General features: G+C 45.2%; 1 long non-coding RNA gene and 1 pseudogene across 1 annotated transcript; both read right to left on the reverse strand.

Annotated features, from left to right (window-relative positions):
- LOC120990638 overlaps positions 1–11,127 on the reverse strand; it is a 35,488-nt pseudogene extending 24,361 nt beyond the window's left edge.
- Positions 11,128–11,137: 10 nt separating this feature from the next.
- On the reverse strand, positions 11,138–12,132 carry LOC120992082. The gene is made up of 3 exons (XR_005776917.1): positions 12,073–12,132; positions 11,828–11,948; positions 11,138–11,224 (listed from the first exon to the last, which is right to left on the reverse strand). It is a non-coding gene; the product is annotated as an uncharacterized LOC120992082 (long non-coding RNA).
- Between the last annotated feature and the right edge of the window lie 10,141 nt (positions 12,133–22,273).

A 22,273-nucleotide genomic window follows, 5' to 3' on the forward strand; every position in this document is an offset into this window, starting at 1 on the left:
AAAAGGCTACACAGTTCTGTTATGGTGGCTTGAAAACTTGCTGAATCGAAAGTTCAGTGTACACATTTATTTAAACGGCCAGTCTTGTATATTCGTAAGTATATCGAATGATCGCGTATTGCGTTTATTCAAACCTTCTTGTTCAAAAAATTCAATATAAACACAGTGAGACAGTATTTATGAGTTGCTCGCGATTTTATGATGCATAAGTTCATATACTGTATATTATTCATGCAGACTTTCAAATGCCAAAGATTTCGTATAGGCACAATAGAACAAAGTTCGTAGAGTACTCACGATTTTCTCGGCCTCTCGATTTTTTCGGCCTTACGTGCAGTTTTATAAACATGATAAAACAATGTTCATGAAGTACTCACGATTATTTTCCACCTTGCACGTGTTCCGTGAAATTAGGTCCTCCCTGGCCTCTCTCAGATCAGTCCCTCCTACACCTCCGGCAAAAAAAAACTAGAATGTCTGTCCCATCCTCCTCTGATTCAGAGGATATGGACGAGGAGGCCTCCACCTCTAGACAGAACGTTGATATTGACGCTCTATCAGAGGGTGAAATTGTGGAAGATGGTAAAAAAAACAAAAATTCTCTTCCGAGGACATGGAGGAGCTATTGGGCGCTGTCAGAGCAACCATGGGTATTGAGGAGGTGAAAAAAACACGATCTGTCCTGGATGAGATGTTTGGGGGACTCAGAGCCAAAAAACTAAAAGTATTTCCAATGAACGAAAACATAAAAGATATGATACTGGATGAGTGGACGGACCCTGAAAGAAGACTGGGGGTATCCAGGGAATTCAGGAATAGGCTATTATTCGATCCGGCGGACGTCAAACTGTTTAATGAAACCCCAAAAATTGACATCCAGGTAGACAAGGTAGTCAAGAAGACCTCCCTTCCATTCGAGGACTTGTCACAACTACAGGACCCAATGGAAAGGAAGGCTGACTCACTTCTAAAAAAATCCTGGGAGGCATCTATGTTTGGTATTAAAACCAACATAGCTGCGACGTCGGTTGCTAGGTCCATGTGTTTCTGGCTCAATGAGTTGGAAGACCATATCAAAAACAAAACCCCAAGAGAGGAAATATTAAACTCTATTCCACTCCTCAAATCAGCCACTGACTTCTTGGCGGATGCCTCGGCGGAATCGGTGAGGTTCACCGCCAAGGATGCTGTCCTCACCAATTCAGCTAGAAGGGCATTGTGGATGAAAGCCTGGGGAGGGGATAGGACATCAAAAGCCAAGCTATGTTCTATAGCTTTTTCCAGGGAATACGTTTTTGGACCCGTGTTAGACTCCATTCTTGAGAAGGCTGATGATAAAAAGAAGGGTTTTCCAGAGGAAAATAAAAACAAGCCCTTTTGTTCCTTCAATTCCCAGACTAGACCCCATAGGGGCAAAGGGAAGTCAGGTAGGTGGAGTTACCAGAAGGGGGGAAAGGCAGAGGTTTCCTTCTCAACCCCCAGAATAAACAGTCAGATAAACAATGACGCCAGAGTAGGGGGAAGACTGAGGAATTTTCTGTCCCGGTGGGAATCCGTCACCAAAAATCCGTGGGCCTTAGACATCATACGAAATGGCTACCGGATAGAATTTTCCTCAGCCCCTCCAAAAAAAGTTCAAAATAACATCACACAGCCCAAAAACTCTGGAAAAAATCTGGCAAGGGGTCGTACAGCTTATAGATTCAGGAGTGGTAACGGTCAGTCCCCAGTATGGAAAGAGGAAGGGGTTACTATTCCAGTTTATTTCTGGTGCAGAAACCAGACGGTACCTTCTGCACTATTATAAATCTAAAGGGACTAAACAAAGCTGTCACATACAGAAAGTTCAGGATGGAATCCATAACATCCATCATTCCTTTGATCAAAGCCGGAGACTTCATGACGTCCATAGACTTAAAGGATGCTTACTATCATGTCCCCATAAACAAGACATCTCAGAAGTACCTCAGATTCGCCCTAGTGGACAGCTTGGGAGAAATAAAACACTTCCAGTTCACCGAGTTACCCTTTGGAATCTCCTCTGCCCCAAGGGTATTCACGAAGCTCGTAGTGGAAATGATATCCCCCCTGAGAGCAGAAGGAATAAAAATATTTCCATACTTGGATGATTTCCTAGTTCTAGGATCCTCAGAACTGGAAACAAACAGCCTTACCAACGACCTGATACGCAGGTTCTCAGACCTAGGCTGGATAATAAACCTAAAGAAATCAACCAGAATGAAATTTTTAGGATTGATCCTGGACGCAGTTTCCCAGATGACATCCCTCCCTCAGGAGAAAATAACATCCTTTGTAGACAAAACAAGAAAGTTCCAGAGTCAGTCTCAGTGCTCCATACGCAGTGCCATGAGCCTCTTGGGTATGATGACTTCCTGTATAACGGCAGTATCTTGGTCCCAGGCTCATACCAGGATTGTCCAGTCGTGGATCCTGAAAAACTGGGACAAGAGGCAGTGCTGTCTAGAAAAAAGAATCCTCATTCCAAACCACGTAAGATCAGATTTAAACTGGTGGACGGAAAACAGAAACTTGCTAAGAGGTGTACCCTGGATAAAGAATCCAGAAATAGAAAATATATACAGATGCAAGCGGCACAGGATGGGGAGCAAAAATAGGCTCGCTAAGCTACCAGGGCACTTGGTCGGACATCATAAGAACAAAGTCATCAAACCACAGAGAACTGAGGGCGATCTGGGAGGTTCTGAAGGCGTCACAAGACAAGGTATCCGGAAAACACCTGAAAATCCTTTCAGACAATGTAACAGCAGTCGCATATCTGAAGCATCAGGGGGCACAAGATCCCCAAGCTTGAAAAATCTGGCGGAGAAAATATTCTTCTGGGCAGAAAGAAATGTTCCCTCCATCACAGCTATCCATTTAAAGGGTACAGAAAATATACAGGCGGACTTCCATAGCAGGATGACCATAGATCCAGGAGAATGGGCCCTAGACTCAGAGGTATTCCATCAGATCACCAGGAGATGGGAGACCCCCCAGATAGACCTGTTTGAGTCAAGAAAAAATGCAAAAGTCTATCCTTTCTGCTCTCTAAACCCCAGGGACAACCCTTGGGCAGTGGACGCATTCTCAATCAGGTGGACTTGGGGTCTAGCCTATGCCTTTCCCCCTTGGCCGCTAATACCCAGAGTGCTGCAAAAAATAAGGTCGAACCCAGTAACAGTAATACTGGTTGTCCCATACTGGACAAAAAGAAATTGGTTCCCAGTACTAAGGGAACTAGAACCCTGGAGAATTCCCCCACAGGAGAACATCATTTCTCAGGGCAAAATTCTTCACCGCGAGGTCCTAAAAAGCAGGGGGCTATCTGAGAAGATTATAAATACCCTCAAATCCAGCAGGAAAGAAGTCATCTCTGCGATCTATCTAAAAATCTGGAAGAAATTCTGTAGCTGGCTAGGCCAGAGCCCGCCGGTAGACTCTACCCCCAAATATTGAGAAAGTACTAGACTTTCTCCAATTGAGATCAAGTACTCTTAGAGTACAGATCTCGGCCTTGGGGGCTTGCTATGATACTGACCTAGCCAGTCATAGGTGGATAAGGAGGTTTTTAAGGCCATCCTTAACCCCTAGGACGCCTCAATGGGACTTGAACTTGGTCCTGAGAAGTCTTTCAAGATCACCATTTTCTCCTATTCAGGATATCTCACTCAAACACCTATCATTAAAAGCGGCCTTCCTAGTAGCCATAACTTCAGCCAGACGATTGGGCGAAATCCAGGCACTGTCCTGCCGGGAACCATGCCTCACTATCTTTCCAGACAGAATAGTTTTACGCCTGGATCCCGGTTTCCTGCCAAATGTCGTGTCGGACTTTCACAGAGATCAGGAAATTGTCCTTCCATCTTTTCCCAAAGATTGTCCATCACACGATCAGTTCCAGCTCCTGGATGTTTGGGATACTATCATACAGTACCTAGATTCAACAAAGGAATTTAGAAAGGATGATAATCTTCTTGTTCAATATGCAGGTCCAAACAAGGGGAAAAAAGGCATCCAAAGCCACCATTGGACGATGGATTAGGTCTACCATTGTCTGTTGCTATAAAAAAAATCGGGCCTAAACAGCCCTACAAATATAAAAGCCCACTCTACAAGAGCTATGGCTTCTTCGTGGACAGAAAAAGGGGGTGTCTTCTTAGACAAAATTTGTAGAGCGGCCACCTGGTCAAGTATAAATACTTTCATCAAACATTACCGCATAAATTTTTCGGCTTCTGCAGACTTGGCCTTCGGTTTTTCAATTAGTTGCCCACCCTATTTAATAATCTGGTAGCTCTCATAGTAAGAGCCGTCATGGTGGACAAAATGGAAAAACCGTAATTAGACTTACCGGTAATTCTGTTTCCTTGAGTCCACCATGACGGCCCAGATATTCCCCCCCTGAGAAGTAAGGAGGGGTTGAGTATGAATTCATACAAAAAAAAAAAAAAAAATGTATATATATATATATATATATATATATATATATATATAGCCTAAATTAAGGCTGCACCCAGTTGGTAATTTGGAAAGCACTGAGGGTGAGAGTGGGTGGTGGCCTTTTAAACTCTCTGTGTTCCTGCCCCTACAGAGGTCAAGGGGTCAATCTCATAGTAAGAGCCGTCATGGTGGACTCAAGGAAACAGAATTACCGGTAAGTCTAATTACGTTTTTTCCTGGCTGCACAGAGCCTGTATCTCGGTGTACAACACTGTGCATTGCAGAAACATGCATAGCTAGTTCGTTGTGGTAGTGAAACAGTTAATGTGAGTCAGTATGACAGGCAGTCGACAGGCGTCAGTCTTAGAATCAGTTCACACTTTACTTATTTGGTCAGTTACAGGGCCAAAACTGACCAAATAACTAAAGTGTGAACTCAGCCTTACAGGTCAATGTTAGTATCAAACATAATATACTTAACCGTGCAGTGGCCCAAGATTCTACTATGGCGTGAAAGAGCGCACTCCTTTTACACTGTCGTCAGCTGATTCCACATAGATGTCTACACGCTGATACAAGTAGAGCCCCCCCCCCCCCCCCGACAGAGTGGAGAGGGTGTCAGAAGTAAGTTTGTGTTGACATCACTAATTATTTTGCCCTTCTTCTGATCCATCACAAGAACAACCCAAAAAAAACACATTTTGTCTTTTAGGAAGTTGGTAATGAGATAGCTAGGATTCGATTTCCTCTTGAAGGACACGAAGCAATTCCTCCACAGTGTGACTTCATTCGCCCAGGCAAACCAGATGCAGAAAAGCATGATACCGCCGTGCTCTGCATAGGTGGTATGCTGGAGGACCACTCCTAATTGTGCCTACAGTGTAGGCTGAGGACAAGGTTGAGGATGAGGAGACAGAGGAGGACGTTGGTGCAGAAATCACAGTTTGAGAACGCAGAGGCAGCATTGCCGTCACCTAGTTGCTAGTTTGCCTGGGCAGGAACCACATTTACCCAGTGGGTCATAAAGGAGATATATTGTCCTTGACCATAGTTATAGTTCCATACGTTGGCGGTACCATGAACTTTACCAGACACTGACAGGCTGAAGGATTAGCCCACCGTCTGCTCAACATACGTGTGCAGGGTTGGTACAGCCGTTTTTTGGAAGTAATGACAGATTGGAACTCTCCACCTTAGATTGGCACAAGCCATCAGTCCTCTGAAAGGTGCAGAGTCAACTACATGGAAAGGGAGGGATTGTAGTACCAGCAACTTGGCCAGGAGCACTTTCAGCTTCTTCGCTATTGGATGAGTGCACGCATACTGGTTTTCTTTTTCAATCGCCTCTGTGATCGATTACTGATGAAATAAATGATGTGAGGAGCAGGAGCATCACGACTAGTAGATGATGGGAAGGAAACAGAGCTCCCTTCTGCTAAAGTTGGTGAAGCCTTGACTGCAGGAAAAGGGGTGCGGGCTGATAGGAGATGCCTCAGGCTACACCACAGTTAGGTCCCATGGTTTTTCCCAGGCCACTTTATGGTGATTCTCCATGTGTTGATGCAGGGGTGTGGTGCCAACATTGGCAGCAATGCCTAACTCCTCGCAACACCTGCAACCCACGGCAACTCTCATTGTCGCTACTTGCCTGCCTACAGGAGGAAGCAGCGGATCTCTCCTCAAAATCTTGGCTGGGCAGTAGCTGCTGACTGTGCTCAATAAGTTTGTCCTCACTGGAAAGCAGAGCACAGCCAGCAGCATACAAAACTTCCTGAGCAGAAGGAATATAAAAAGAAAGAGGTAGGTTCAGGACAGGTGAAGGCACAGAGGTTGTTCCAGGGCCATGTCAACTGCTGAGGAGAGGTAAGTGAATGGAGAGGCAGGGCAAATGCTGGGAGTTGTAGTTATTTAACTGGGACTGTATATTAGGGCTGAAGGAAGGGATGTTATTGACATGGAACTGTGTGTTTGAGGTGGCTGGGGGAGGGAGTGATGCTATTTACATAGGACTGAATATTGGAGGGGGCTGGTGCAGGGTGATTTTATTTACATGGTACTGTAGGTTGATGGCGGCTGTGGGAGGGAGTGATGTTATTTACATGGGACTGAATATTACAGGGGTCTGAGGAGGGAGTGATGCTATTTACATGGGATTGAATGTTAGGGGGAGATGTTATTTACATGGGACTGTATGTTAAAAGTGGATGGTGGGGAGGAATTATGTTATTTACATGGGACTGAATGTTGAGGGGGTAATGTTACAAGGGATTGTGCATTGGAGGCGGCTGGGTGAGGAGGTGAGTGTTATTTACATGGGACTGTATTTTGGAGGGGGCTGGAGAGATGGTGTGATGTTATTTTTCATATGACTGTATGGTGGAGGGGGGAATATAACTGCAGGGGGCACTGCAATCCAGGGGACATTATAGGCGGTTTTAATTACTACTGGGGGCTCTATAGGAGGAACTTATAGATCGACCTTATTTCTACTAAGAGCACTATGGGGGCCTATTGCTACTGAGGGGTCTGTAGAGAGCTTCATTACCATGGGGAAAAAATAGGAGGCCTTATTTCTACTGGGGGCTCTGTGAGGTTATTATTAATACCGTAGGGGCTCTTCTACTAATGGGGCATTCTTGGGGAGCGTTATCACTGTAGGGAGCAGTATACTAATGAGGGCATCCTAGAAGTGAGTTACTATTTGGTGGGACTAGGAGGAGCACTATTACTATGGGGGGAAGTAATGTTTCTTTCAGGATATTATTTAGGGGTATTGGGGAGCACAGCGAGCAGCAGGAAAACACTGTGGGGACTCCAGTTGGGGGATGATTGACAGAAAAGTGATCAGCTAAGATGTCTGTGTGTCACACTCTGCAAAGACTCGTCGGCTGAAAGAAGTTGTACGGACCAAATGGAGAAAGATGATGACAGAGAACGATCTACATCAGAGGAGACGTCACCCTGGAGGCCCTGGATGTGATAGGTATGTGCTGCTGTATACAGCAAAATATCAGTATGTTGGGGAGGCATATTTATTGGGGCTTGGGCCCCGGAACTTTTGAGACCCTAGGAACGCCCCTGCCAGCAGCCATGTTGGGGGTAATTGATTTATGAATTGGTTTAAGACTGCTTAGAGTGAGTCGAGCTGTCTACCTCGTACCTGGTAAACAGACAAACTGCTCCCCGGGAGATAGTTAGCACAATGATGCTAACGATGATGGGCCCGTTTGCTGATCACACTTCAGGACAGGGGACAGCAGACTCTCTGGCCCCTTTTTCCAGCAGGGGGGTTCCTAACGAGAGAATTAACAATAATTTTTAGTCCTTCATAACTTGTTAAGGAGGGGGCGGATGTCTCCAGAATCCAGCTAATCACCTCTCGTATGATTGGGCATTGCATGGACACCAGACATGGTGTATCAACTCGCCTTCATCTTCCTAAAAGAAGGATATCCCCTTCCGAGCGTCCTGGACGTGTCTCATTTGATATACTAAGACTCGGAACGGTGACATGAGAACCCAGGGCCCTCTCATGAAGGGAAGGACAAACACAGGAGCAGGAGCAGTAAGACACTGCTGGACAGACAAGGAACAGACTAGATCAGAAGCAGTCGGCACTGCCAGGCTATCAGACGCAGTTAGAACACTGCTAGGCTAAACAGAGTGGACTCAGACACAGAACAGGAACAGAAGAACAGGCAAGGCATGGACAAGGATAACAACATCAATATCACCACAGGACAGGTACGGAGAACAGACAAAGCAACAAAAACAGACCAGTCAGCCCTTGGCCCAGTTCATCCCCACCACCACCTCGGTGAAGAACAAGGCTCACTGGCTCTCCGCCTCTGGGTTTGCCTCTGGTCTGCTGGTGAACTTGGTTCTGTGGTAGTGCTACCACTACTGCTTAACCTGCTTTACTGTCATGTTCTTTTATTACATGTGTAATAACGTACTCTGTTGGTCCCTGGTCTGTTTTTGTCCGTTTCCTGTTTGCTAGACGTCCCGGAGCTTTGCCTTGGGCACGTGACACCACTAAAAAGGGGTTTGATAAAGGGCTGAAACTCAACACTCCTAAAATCCATTTACGGCTATCAATGCCCAATTACAAGGGAAATTTACAGGTCAATCTTTAGTCAGAACATTTTTTTAAAGCTCTTAGAAATCTCAAACTAGTTTTCATCCGTCTTTGCCATCCTGGGATCTTTCAACTGTACTTAAATCCCTTGCCATGCATCCATTTGAGCCTATGGAAGATGCCTCTCTAAAAATGTTGACCTCTAAAACAGTATTTCTAATAGCCATCATAGCTACGAAATCTGTTAGTGAGTTAAAGGCGCTATCCTGTAGAGAACCATACTGCAGAGATCTTGGAGATTGTCTGGTTCTGCGTACCATGCCTGGTTTCATTCCGAAAGTTGCCTCCACTTCTTATTCATCAAGAGATCTCTTTGTCTGTTTATGCCTCTGATTCCATTCACAATGATCAAATAAACTGTCATTTCCTGAATGTCAGAAAGGCTTTTCTTATTTACATCCTAAAGACAGAAACAATTAGGAAGGCAGAAAAATTCTTCCTACAGTTCCAAGGACCTAATAAGGGCAAGAAGGCCAGTAAAGCATCCATTGCAAGTCGGTAAAAAGGTAACCATAGACTACTGCTATGACCTTTTGAATCTGCGGTCTCCATTGCAGGTTAAAGCGCACTCCACCCGGTCCACTTCCTCCTCCTTGGCTGAACTGGCTCAGGTGTCTATGAGATGGATTTGCATGGTGGCAATATGGGCCCCGTCTTCAAAGTTCATCAGACACTATTGTCTGGATGTTATAGCAGCAGAAGAGTGCTACAGTTGGCGACTTCAAGTACAGTACCCCCCTTCCAAATATTATTGCTTTTCAAGTCCCATTGTATGCTATTCTACTGCAGGACTATCAGGAAATCCAAAGCTTACTCAATGAAATTTCCTTTTCCTAGAATTCGTAGGTGGTACAAGCTTTCCCTCCCTTAATAAATGTATTGCTGCATACAAAATACAGGGACTCTTTTGTGTCATTCTGATAACCTCTATAGGTTGTCTCAATTGTTTCAGGGAGGTTGTATTGTATTGTTAATTACTAATTGTTGATAATTAAATGGTTTATTTTAAAATTTTGCTCATGAAAAATTAATCAATAAAGATACAAAAAAAATGATTTGACAATGTGATATACCATGATGGTCACAAAAAAAAACACAACACTTGGATTTTTGGTTGCAGGTCATGTCTTGTCATGTCTAAAAATATCTGTACATTTCCCTCTAAACATGAATTTGTTTTCATTCCTATGTGATTTGTCGCATATCTAACAAGATCTATCTGTAAAACATTCCCCACATTCTAAACATTAATACAGCTTCTCTCCTGTGTGACTTATGGCATGTGTAAAAAGATGTGACTTTTCTGTAAAACATTTCCAGTTTTTGAACATGAATATGGGCGCTCTCCTCTATGAATTCTCTCATGTATAACAAGATTTGAATTCCTTGTAAAACATTTCCCACATTCTGAACATGAATATGGTTTCTCTCCTGTGTGACTTCTCTTATGTGCAACAAGACATGATTTATTTGAAAAACATTTCCCACATTCTGAACATGAATATGGCTTTTCTCCTGTGTGACTTCTCTTATGTGCAATAAGACATGATTTATCTGAAAAACATTTTCCACATTCTGGACATGAATACGGTTTTTCTCCTGTGTGAATTCTGTGATGTCTAGCAAGATTTGCTTTTTCTAAAAAACATTTTCCACATTCTGAACATGAATACGGCTTTTCTCCTGTGTGCCTTCTCTTATGTGCAACAAGATGAGATTTATTTATAAAACATTTCCCACATTCTGGACATGAATATGGTTTCTCTCCTGTGTGAATTCTCTCATGTTTAACAAGATCTGATTTTTGTGTAAATTGTTTGGTGCATTCTGAGCACGAATATGGTTTCTCTCCTGTGTGAGTTCTCTTATGTCCAACAAGAACTGATTTATATTTAAAACATTTTCCACATTCTGAACATGAATATGGTTTCTCTCCTGTGTGAATTCTCTCATGTCTAGCAACATCTGATTTATCTGTAAAACATTTTCCACATTCTGAACATGAATATGGCTTCTCTCCTTTGTGATTTCTTTTATGTCTAACCAAATTTGATTTATCAGTAAAACATTTTCCACATTCTGAACATGAATATGGCTTCTCTCCAGTGTGACTTCTCTTATGTGCAACAAGATTAGATTTTTCTGTAAAACATTTCCCACATTCAGGACATAAATATGGTTTCTCTCCTGTGTGAATTTTCTCATGTGTAGTAAGATCTGATTTCTGCGTGAAACATTTCCCACAAAGTGAAAATGAATATGACTTCTCTCCTGTGTGATTTCTTTCATGTATAACAAGATTTGATTTATCTGTAAAACATTTCCCACATTCTGAACAGGAGTATGCCTTCTCCTTGTGTGAAATCCTCTGTCTGTAGAATGACTTGAGATTTTTGTGAACTCTTTAACACAGTGAAACCCTTTATCCCCTTTAGTTGTGGTAACAATCTGTGATTGGTCAGGAAAAGGTTCTTGATGATTAAGGGGATTATATAATAGATCTGTACTCTGAAGTCCTGGATGTACATTAAGGTTTTCCTCCTGAAGAGCGCTGCATGATATCTTCATCTTCATTATAATTTAGTGATAACATGAAGTTTCCTTCAGAATTCCTACTGGGATTTCCTGTTGTTATAAAATTTGTAATATTTTTTTAAACCATACAATACACAAAATACATTATAATATTCCAATTAGGCTGGAAATGGATCTGGTAGGAAAGAGAAATATAAGGGGTCATTTATTAAGACCGACATCTTAATAACCCCTTTAGCTGGTGGTGGATCTGCCGAAGTTATGTAGAGGCGCCAGCCTTTACATAACTTCAGCGTTTCCACCACCGGTCTAAATGTAAACCAGCTTCCTTGCTGTCTTACATTTAGACCATTTTCTAGGCCTAAAACAGGAATAGAAAATAATGAATGTCCCGCCATGCACCCTTTTTTAGACCTGGTGTGAGCGGGGAAAATCGCAGACTGTGGAACAAATAACTTTTATGCTGCAATCTGGATGTGGATATGACTGACCGCCATGTCCTGCAGGAACAGCCAGGATCAGAGAAGAATCTGATCAGAGATCGCCGTTAGCTGGATAAGGGGAACACTTCATGATGTGATGGGGACATCTCCAATCAAAGAGAAGCGCAGCAGCCGGTGATCAGATTATCCTCCTGCCCTGAAGGCACCAAAACAGAATCTGGAGTCACTTTCTCCATTTACGATTACATACCTGTAGTGACATGTCCAGGAATGTCCTCCTCCACCTCACTCTTACATAGGGGATCACTCATCATCCTCTCTTCTTCATCCTCCACTTTAATATCAGTCAGATCTTCCTCCTGATTTGTCATCTGTAACAATTCAGTACAATACAGCAGACAGGTGGGAAATCTAACAGATCCACATAAGAGACCACCACAATCTATGACTGAAGGACCCCCTATATAGATGTGTATAGGGCTCAGCTCCATCTACCTGAGGATTCTCTGGGACCTTCTCCTCTGGACAGTCCTGGGAATACAGAGGACGGGGACATCTCTCTGGTGGATTTCTCCTCCTGGATCCATCTGTGGAAACACAAGCACACAGTGACTGAATACATGGCCTCCTGTAGATCTGTCTATAGATCAGACACTTCTCTCAGCTCCTTCACTTTTACGTTTAGTTATCAGGGATAAATAACAAAGTTCATCTCCTCACCACCTGTGCCAAGGTTCCAGCTCATAGCAGGCCACAGTCCCAAATAACCTCTAGTCTGTGAAAGTGAATTGGCCATGTTTGCAGAATGAGGACACGGATAGAAGGCCTCATGCACATGTCCATTGCCCGGCCATGGCTGTATTGTGGCCCACATATGGCAGGTCCGCAATCCTGAAGATGTGGTGCAGAATGGAAGTACGGATCAGATCCCCACAGAAGCACTACAGAGTGCTTCCGCGGTGTTTCTGTCCGTGCCTCCGCACCGGAAAAAAATAGAACATATTCTATTTTTTTGCGATGCGGACGGATCACGGACCCATTTAAGTTGAATGGTTGTCAATCCTCCATGGTCGCCGCACGGACGTTTCCCATGCATTGGGGACCGCAAATTGCGAACCCCAATGCACGTAACGGCTGCACAACTACCGTGTGCATGAGGCCTAAGTGTCAGGACTAGAGGTTTCTTCTTACAGCACCCTACCAACCAGCAAGGTTTCAGGCCATTGTTTTGACACAATGACACCACCTCTTATGAGGTAAATTTTGAGAGTGAGAACCCAAAGTGAAGACTTTCGTAAATTAGTCAGTGTGCAAGGAAAAAGTAAACCAACTACTCCTAATCTCCTGCCCACCAGGCACCAAGGTGTTGCAGAAAACTCTGCATCTATAGCCCCCTCCAAGTCTCCTTTCCCTGGGAAGACCATTCCTTTCTTCTTCACTATTTGAGAAGCAGCCCTATAGCCTCTGCTGGGCAACCAGAAACTGACTGGTCACTTCTGCCCAGGACAAAGTGGGTGATAAGCACATCACTTCTGATGGTCGTCAAGCTCTGCCTCCTTCATCTGGAAACTTCCCTACGGTCACCAATTTTTATAGTACACAGAGACCTTGGTCATTTCAAGCCTCTTATGTAGAAGAATCCTTAAGGGCCTGGATTATACATATTGGACACAACATTTGAAATATCTTCCAACCAAATGGGATTTTCTGTTTTCTCAGAGATCAGAAATATCTGCAGATCTGAAATTATAGTGCCATGACTAAGGACACAGTGTGCATCAGAAACGCATTGGAAGTGTATTAAGTGGTAAAAGTGGTGGTTAGTCCAAAGATGGATTTTTTATATGTACTAACAAAGGAGAAGTTTTTATCACGCTGAACTTATTTAGATTTGTAAGCGCATTGAAGCAGAGCAGTGAATCAGTCTGGAACCGGTGAACGGGGTTTTGTTTTGTTTATGGATTGTTGGAAAGGTATTAGAAGTGTCCTCTTCAGAAACAGAAAATTAAAAGGACTTTTCAATTGGTCATGTGTTTAAAAGGAAAAACATTTTTCTGGCCAAAATACATCCCATGGATATCTACCTGCACGTTCCCATGCTGCCCAGCCACAGGAAATTCCCATGTTCGTAGTGCACACAAATGCGGGCATTCTTCATCTACCAGTTACTTGTCTGCCCTTCTATGTTTCTTCTGCTCCCAGGCTGTTGCTCGGAGCAAGGTTTCTGAACAGGCTCCCTTCTGATGGATCTGCACACAACCATACAGCTGTTACAGGATAATGGCTCCCTGATCAGTTACTAGGGAGCAAGTCCTAACACAGGAGCCAAAATACCTCATGTCCACTTTCTTCAAGACAATATACACACCTTGGAACAGATGCCTCAAGAGCATAAGAAACATTTGGAGATATCCTTCAACTCACCAAGGTCTGAAGTGGTGGCTAAAACCCAAACATCCGTTACGCGACAACTTCCTGATTCCCCAGCCTCAGAAAAGTCCTCACTATGGATGACTTCGCCTGAGACCTGGGTGCACATGTAGACAGATTGTGGGTCCACAATATGAGTCATAAAAAGGGATCGTCATCCAACCTGAAAAATCCAGGGCTCTCAGGCTAGCCTTAGCTCACTTCCAACCATAGCCTCACAACCACCAAATGCTTCTTCAGTCAAGCTAATTTACCAAATGGTTCATTCGGCTCTGGTAATACTAGAGAGGTAATAATAAGATCCAAATTGCTCTGTGTGTTGCTCTCACCATGTTCTAGCATCAGACAGTTTATCGATCAGCTGGGAAGAGAAGCTGGTGTATGTATAGCTTCCATTATTGCTGAGAGTGCTCAGGAAGAGGCTGGAGGAGCAGACAGAAGTCATAGGCATTCTCCCATGATGGTCTTGCATGGTCTGGTTCCTGTTTTTGTGGTCACACTCTAAGAACCGTTACTGAAGCCTGCTCGAAATTTCGGGCCTTCACTTACAAGGGTTGTCTTCTTCATCTTTATCTCTACAAGTTACATCTCACTGAGTGGAAGCTGGCAAGCACAACCTGTTATACCTACCTAGGGTTGTCTCGATACCAAAATTTTTATTCGGTTTTGATACCATAAAAAAGTATTGCGATAATCGATACTATTCGATACCATGCGAAAAAAATAAAACACCAAAAAAAAGCTGTGTGCGTTCTGCATTTTATGGAACCTCAGGCCCATAATCGAACAGTCCTACCCTATTTTTTGGGGGGACAAGGTGACAAAAAAAATAGCGAATTGCGCAGTTTTTATTATTATTTTTTTCTGTTACGGCGTTCACCACATATGAGTTTTTTTTATATTTTAATAGCTTGGACTTTTCTGACGTGGCGATATAGGATATGTTTATTTATTCATTTTTTATATATAAAATTGGGAAAGGGGTGATTTATACTTAATATTTTGGTGGGGTTTTTTTGATATTTTTTTTTTTTTACTTTTTATTTCATAACTATTTCTTCCTTAGGGGCTACAACCTGGGATCTTTTAATCCTTTGTCCTATTCACCCAAGTAGAGCTCTATTAGGGTGAATAGGACTTCGCACTCTCCCTGCTGCCCTTTGTATAGTACACATAGCAGCAGGGAGCTTACCATGGCAACCAGGGCTTCAGTAGCATCCTGGTTGCCATGGTAACCGATCGGAGCCCCAGGATTACACTGCTGAGGCTTCAATCAGAAGCTGCCACTGCGCCACCAATGAAAAGGAGGGGAGAGGACCCTGCGGCCACTGCCACCAATGATTTTAATACTGGGGGGTGGAAGGGAGGGCGCACTGCGCCACTAATAATTATTAACGTTTAATATAGGAGGCGGGTGTCGGCGCCCCTGCCTCTGACAGGGAGCTGCGATCAGCGGTAGTTAACCCTTCAGGTGCGGCACCTGAGTGTTTAACTGCCGCTGATCGCACTTTCCTGTCATAGAGGCTGTGAGCGGCTATGTGATCGTCACACTGAATTCTATTTAGGGTTTTTAGAGTACAAGGGAATGAATACAAATGTATGCCACACTTGCCAGATTTTAATTTATTGAGAATTTGTTTTCACTTCACACATACTTGCAACTGGTGCTCCTCCATTACATGTCACTGCACACACGTGTATACACTGCACATGACGGCTCTTACCTTGTGATATAAGAGGCTGGTGCTCCTCCATTACATGTCACTGCACACACGTGTATACACTGCACATGACGGCTCTTACACTGTGATATAAGAGGCTGGTGCTCCTCCATTACATGTCACTGCACACACGTGTATACACTGCACATGACGGGTCTTACCTTGTGATATAAGAGGCTGGTGCTCCTCCATTACATGTCACTGCATACACGTGTATACACTGCACATGACGGATCTTACCTTGTGATATAAGAGGCTGGTGCTCCTCCATTACATGTCACTGCACACACGTGTATACACTGCACATGACGGCTCTTACCCTGTGATATAAGAGGCTGGTGCTCCTCCATTACATGTCACTGCACACACGTGTATACACTGCACATGACGGCTCTTACCTTGTGATATAAAAGGCTGTGCTCCTCCATTACATGTCACTGCACACACGTGTATACACTGCACATGACGGCTCTTACCTTGTGATATAAGAGGCTGGTGCTCCTCCATTACATGTCACTGCACACACGTGTATACACTGCACATGACGGCTCTTACCCTGTGATATAAGAGGCTGGTGCTCCTCCATTACATGTCACTGCACACACGTGTATACACTGCACATGACGTCTCTTACCTTGTGATATAAAAGGCTGTGCTCCTCCATTACATGTCACTGCACACACGTGTATACACTGCACATGACGGCTCTTACCTTGTGATATAAGAGGCTGGTGCTCCTCCATTACATGTCACTACACACATGTGTATACACTGCACATGACGGCTCTTACCTTGTGATATAAGAGGCTGGTGCTCCTCCATTACATGTCACTGCACACACGTGTACACACTGCACATGACGGGTCTTACCTTGTGATATAAGAGGCTGGTGTCCTCCATTACATGTCACTACACACACGTGTATACACTGCACATGACGGCTCTTACCCTGTGATATAAGAGGCTGGTGCTCCTCCATTACATGTCACTGCACACACGTGTATACACTGCACATGACGGCTCTTACCCTGTGATATAAGAGGCTGGTGCTCCTCCATCATGGCCTCCTTGTACAGATCCTTGTGTCCTTCTATATACTCCCACTCCTCCATGGAGAAATAGACAGTGACGTCCTGACACCTTATAGGAACCTGACAACACAATGACACCGTCATCACCCAGACCCCTCCAGTGCTGTTACTGGAGAATTTCCCAGCATTCCCAGCAGTGTCACCTCTCCAGTCAGCAGCTCCATCATCTTGTGGGTGAGCTCTAGGATCTTCTGCTCATGTATCAGGGGGTGAGGGGGAGGCTCTGTGATGGGGGGGAGGGGTCCTGCTCCGCCCTCCTGACTCCTGGAGATGGATGATGGGAGTCACACAGTCCCCCGATGTCTTCTTCACTATTGTGTACTCCTGTGGATGGAGAGAGACACTTAGGGAATAAACCCTTCAGGGCCATGTGCTCTCCTCCGGCCCTCTCCTCCTGGTACAACGTGCCTACTTACCTTCTCATGGCTCCTACAACATGACTATTGGTCACTGGTCACATGACACATCACTCACCATACTGGGGGCTGATCTTCAGGTTCTCCGTCACTTGGAAGGTCTGGAGGCCGTTCTCCAGGACCCTGGACTCTTCCTATCACTTCCTATGATGGATTCTCCTTCCCGATGTCTGACTTGTTACAGAATACAATAAAGAGGAGAGAAATCTAGAAAAGTTTACCTCTCCGCTCAGCAGGGAGATGATCTCCAAGGTGAGGTCTAATATTCTTCTGCTGATCTCCTTCCTGTCCATCCTTGGTGGTCATTCAGGAGAAGAGGAGAGAACTGGAGGAGCTGGAGGCTTCTAGTACTGCAGGCGCCTTTATGAGAAGAGGAGAGGAAATCATCCAGGGGACAAGACCAGATGTCACCTCCAGAACCGCACTTCCTGAGCCTGGAGGGGCCCCGCTTCTCAGAGCCCCCACCACATGGATTCCAGGGGCCCCAACATGGAGATCTCTGGTGTCTCCACATGTGATAAATGTCTGATAGATGCAGGTCCCACCTCTGGGCTGTGCTCAGCTGTGTCCAGAACTCCTAGAGAAGAGACTGGAGAGAGCTGAGCTCAGGCTGGGCCCCGCGCCATTCATTCTCCTCCTGGAGGCAGGGGCCCCTCACCAGGACAGTCAGGGGCCAGTGAATGATGACAACCCCCACTATCCCCACTACTCCTCCCCCATCATACTAAGCTGAGGAGCGGAGAAGGACTCCTTGTGTGTAATGGAGGAGAATCTCCAGAGGTGACATGTCTGAGCTCTCCACCACACTGTCTCCTCACAGCTCATCTTACCTGCAGGCTGGAGGAATGGCTGATACCAGAGAGAACAAGAGCCCTGACTACCGACCAGGACCTGCCCAGTATCTGCTGCACTGCCAGAGCTGAAGGACCTGGGTGACGTCACCGTCATGTGATCAGTGCAGGGGGCGGGGCTCAGCAGTAGAGTAGAAGGGGTGGTGAAGGACCTGCCCAGTATCTGCTGCATTGCCAGAGCTGAAGGACCTGCGGTGACGTCACCGTCATGTGATCAGTAGAGGGGGCGGGCTCAGCAGTGGGGAGAAGAGGTGGCGAAAGACCTTTGATGATGTCACCATCATGTGATCAGTGTAGGGGGCGGGGTCAGCTTTAGAGAGGAGATAAGATGGAGGAAGAGCTGTAGTTGTGGTCATGTGACATGAGAGGGATGATCCTTGCATGGAGAAGGTGTTTATGATAGTTTTCTTATAGAACTGGAAAAATGCTTGGAGTTGTAGTTCTCACCTCTGAAATATTGTCTGGACATGCTGGGGGTTGTAGGCAGGGTCGGGCCGACACAGAGGCTGGGGAGGCTCCAGCCTCAGGGCGCAGGCCAGCTCCCCAGCCTCTGGGCGGCCATCGCTACTGCTGCCGCGAATGTCGGGCTGCCGGCCGCGCTGCCTGGAGGACGGAGGGAGTAGTGAGCACTGCACTGACTTACGTGCTCCCTCCCTGCTCCGCCTCCTGGCTCGGCCGCTCCGCTGCTCTGGTCTCTGCTGTCTGCTCAGTCGACGCTTACTGGCTGCGTAGTCAGGTCACATGTGCGCGGCGCCCTCTGGAGACCAGGAGCAGCGCGGGCCGGGCAGCAGCAGGCAAGGCAACAGCACACCGGGAGCGAGCACCTGCTCTGGCAACTGGCATCTCCAGGGTGTAGAGGTGAGCGGAGCTGTAGTGTATATTATATTACCGTTATGTGCGGCCACTCATACTACACTCAGTTACCGTAATGATGGCATCCATTCCCAGCATTATAAGAGCCATCACTTTCTCAGATTACAGAGTGGGCAATGCTGCCCAGCTGATGGTGCCAGGTTATAACATGCCAATGCCAGCATTGCCCACTCTGTAATCTGAGAAAGTGATGATTGTCATCAGGCTGGCATTGGCATGTTATAACCTAGCACCATCAGCTGGGCAGCATTGCCCACTCTGTAATCTGAGAAAGTGATGGCTCTAAATATAATGCTGGGAATGGATGCCATCATTACAGTAACTGTATGCTCTGACTGTGTATTACTTCTCAGTGCACTGCCCAGTTTATTCTCAGTGCTGCTTCCTTTGACATTGGCATATGGCTAGGATATATCGGCCATGACTGTGATAAGACAATCATTTACAAAAAAAGGTGATTTACACTACGTGCAGAATTATTAGGCAAATGAGTATTTTGACCACATCATCCTCTTTATGCATGTTGTCTTACTCCAAGCTGTATAGGCTCGAAAGCCTACTACCAATTAAGCATATTAGGTGATGTGCATATCTGTAATGAGAAGGGGTGTGGTCTAATGACATCAACACCCTATATTAGAAGTGCATAATTATTAGGCAACTTCCTTTCTTTTGGCAAAATGGGTCAAAAGAAGGACTTGACAGGCTCAGAAAAGTCAAAAATAGTGAGATATCTTGCAGAGGGATGCAGCACTCTTAAAATTGCAAAGCTTCTGAAGCGTGATCATCGAACAATCAAGCGTTTCATTCAAAATAGTCAACAGGGTCGCAAGAAGCGTGTGGAAAAACCAAGGCGCAAAATAACTGCCCATGAACTGAGAAAAGTCAAGCGTGCAGCTGCCAAGATGCCACTTGCCACCAGTTTGGCCATATTTCAGAGCTGCAACATCACTGGAGTGCCCAAAAGCACAAGGTGTGCAATACTCAGAGACATGGCTAAGGTAAGAAAGGCTGAAAGACGACCACCACTGAACAAGACTGAAACGTCAAGACTGGGCCAAGAAATATCTCAAGACTGATTTTTCTAAGGTTTTATGGACTGATGAAATGAGAGTGAGTCTTGATGGGCCAGATGGATGGGCCCGTGGCTGGATTGGTAAAGGGCAGAGAGCTCCAGTCCGACTCAGACGCCAGCAAGGTGGAGGTGGAGTACTGGTTTGGGCTGGTATCATCAAAGATGAGCTTGTGGGGCCTTTTCGGGTTGAGGATGGAGTCAAGCTTAACTCCCAGTCCTACTGCCAGTTTCTGGAAGACACCTTCTTCAAGCAGTGGTACAGGAAGAAGTCTGCATCCTTCAAGAAAAACAGGATTTTCATGCAGGACAATGCTCCATCACACGCGTCCAAGTACTCCACAGCGTGGCTGGCAAGAAAGGGTATAAAAGAAGAAAATCTAATGACATCGCCTCCTTGTTCACCTGATCTGAACCCCATTGAGAACCTGTGGTCCATCATCAAATGTGAGATTTACAAGGAGGGAAAACAGTACACCTCTCTAAACAGTGTCTGGGAGGCTGTGGTTGCTGCTGCACGCAATGTTGATGGTGAACAGATCAAAACACTGACAGAATCCATGGATGGCAGGCTTTTGAGTGTCCTTGCAAAGAAAGGTGGCTATATTGGTCACTGATTTGTTTTTATTTTGTTTTTGAATGTCAGAACTGTATATTTGTGAATGTTGAGATGTTATATTGGTTTCACTGGTAAAAATAAATAATTGAAATGGGTATATATTTGTTTTTTGTTAAGTTGCCTAATAATTATGCACAGTAATAGTCACCTGCACACACAGATATCCCCCTAAAATAGCTAAAACTAAAAACAAACTAAAAACTACTTCCAAAAATATTCAGCTTTGATATTAATGAGTTTTTTGGGTTCATTGAGAACATGGTTGTTGTTCAATAATAAAATTAATCCTCAAAAATACAACTTGCCTAATAATTCTGCACTCCCTGTACAGTGTAAATCTGTGGTCGTCGACGACGCTTGCCTGACTGGCTGAGTACAGCGCGCACTTTGACCTGACGCGCTGTACACAGTCAGGTCACATGTGCGCCCTCTGGAGACCAGGAGCAGCGCGGGCAGAAGCAGGCAGCAGCACAGCACTGTGTCACGACCCAGCGGCCAGGCCCCAGCAAGGATAGAGCATGAGAGTCTGCCCTGAAGTGATTTAAGTTCTTAAATAAAGATAATATTCTTTTCCGTCTGATCTGAGGTCTGATGGGGTTCTGGATGGGGTAAAATTACAAGGAACGCCCTGGGGGGGAAAGGGGGTCGCACTTGGGCAGCTCAGCCTCTGTTGGTGGTGGACCTTGTCCCAGCCCTGGTTGTAGGTATCTGATATATAGCAGTCTGGACATGCTGGGGGTTGTAGGTCTCTGATATATAACATTCTGGACATGCTGGGGTTGTAGTTCTCTGATATATGACATTCTGGACATGCTGGGGGTTGTAGTTCTCTGATATATAACAGTCTGTGGTGACCTCTCATATGGACGACATAAAAGACTGCAATGTAGTTGTTCCCGCGAGTGCAGGTCTGAAGAGGACCCAGGGTTCATACCAACGCTCCCTCCGTGTAATGGAGCCGCAGACGCCTCAGACGTCTCTGGGCAGCAGATTGTGCAGTGTGAACAGTGATGATTCTGTATGGGGAGGAGTGAGAGCGGCAGCCATTGCTCATCCCTGTACTGTGGAGAGGATCGATGCCTGTAAATGGAGCAGGTGATTATCAGGAGAGGACGCTGCCCTGACGTCCTAACCAGCAGCACTATAAGGGGGTATTCCTGCCCCGTCTACTAGGAGGACAGATGGAAGTTTGTAGTAATACTGGTTTCTGGACCCCGGAAGCTGCTGCTATTGTCCATCTGTTTGCAGTAATTCTCCTCCCTCTGGGCAGCCTGACTTAGTGTCTCTTGGGACACATGTTGGGATGAAAGCTCTCTACATTTTTAGCGTTCCTCAGATACGTATTAGAAATGAGCGAATTTTTAAAAAATTCTATTCGGACGGTTTGCCAAACTTTTTGAAAAGATTTGGTTCGATCTAAATTTATTTGCGGTGAATCGCGTTAAAAAACAGCTATTTCCGGGCTGCAGAGAGCCTGTATAGTGGTGCAGAACACTGTGCCTTGCAGTAACACGCATAGGGAGTCTGCTGTGGTAGTGAAATAATACTATGAGTCAGTATGACATGCAGATGACAGGCGTCGCTCTTAGAATCACTGCACACGTCACTTATTTGGGAAGTCAC

Source organism: Bufo bufo, chromosome 2, assembly GCF_905171765.1.
Source record: "Bufo bufo chromosome 2, aBufBuf1.1, whole genome shotgun sequence".
NCBI lineage: Eukaryota > Metazoa > Chordata > Amphibia > Anura > Bufonidae > Bufo > Bufo bufo.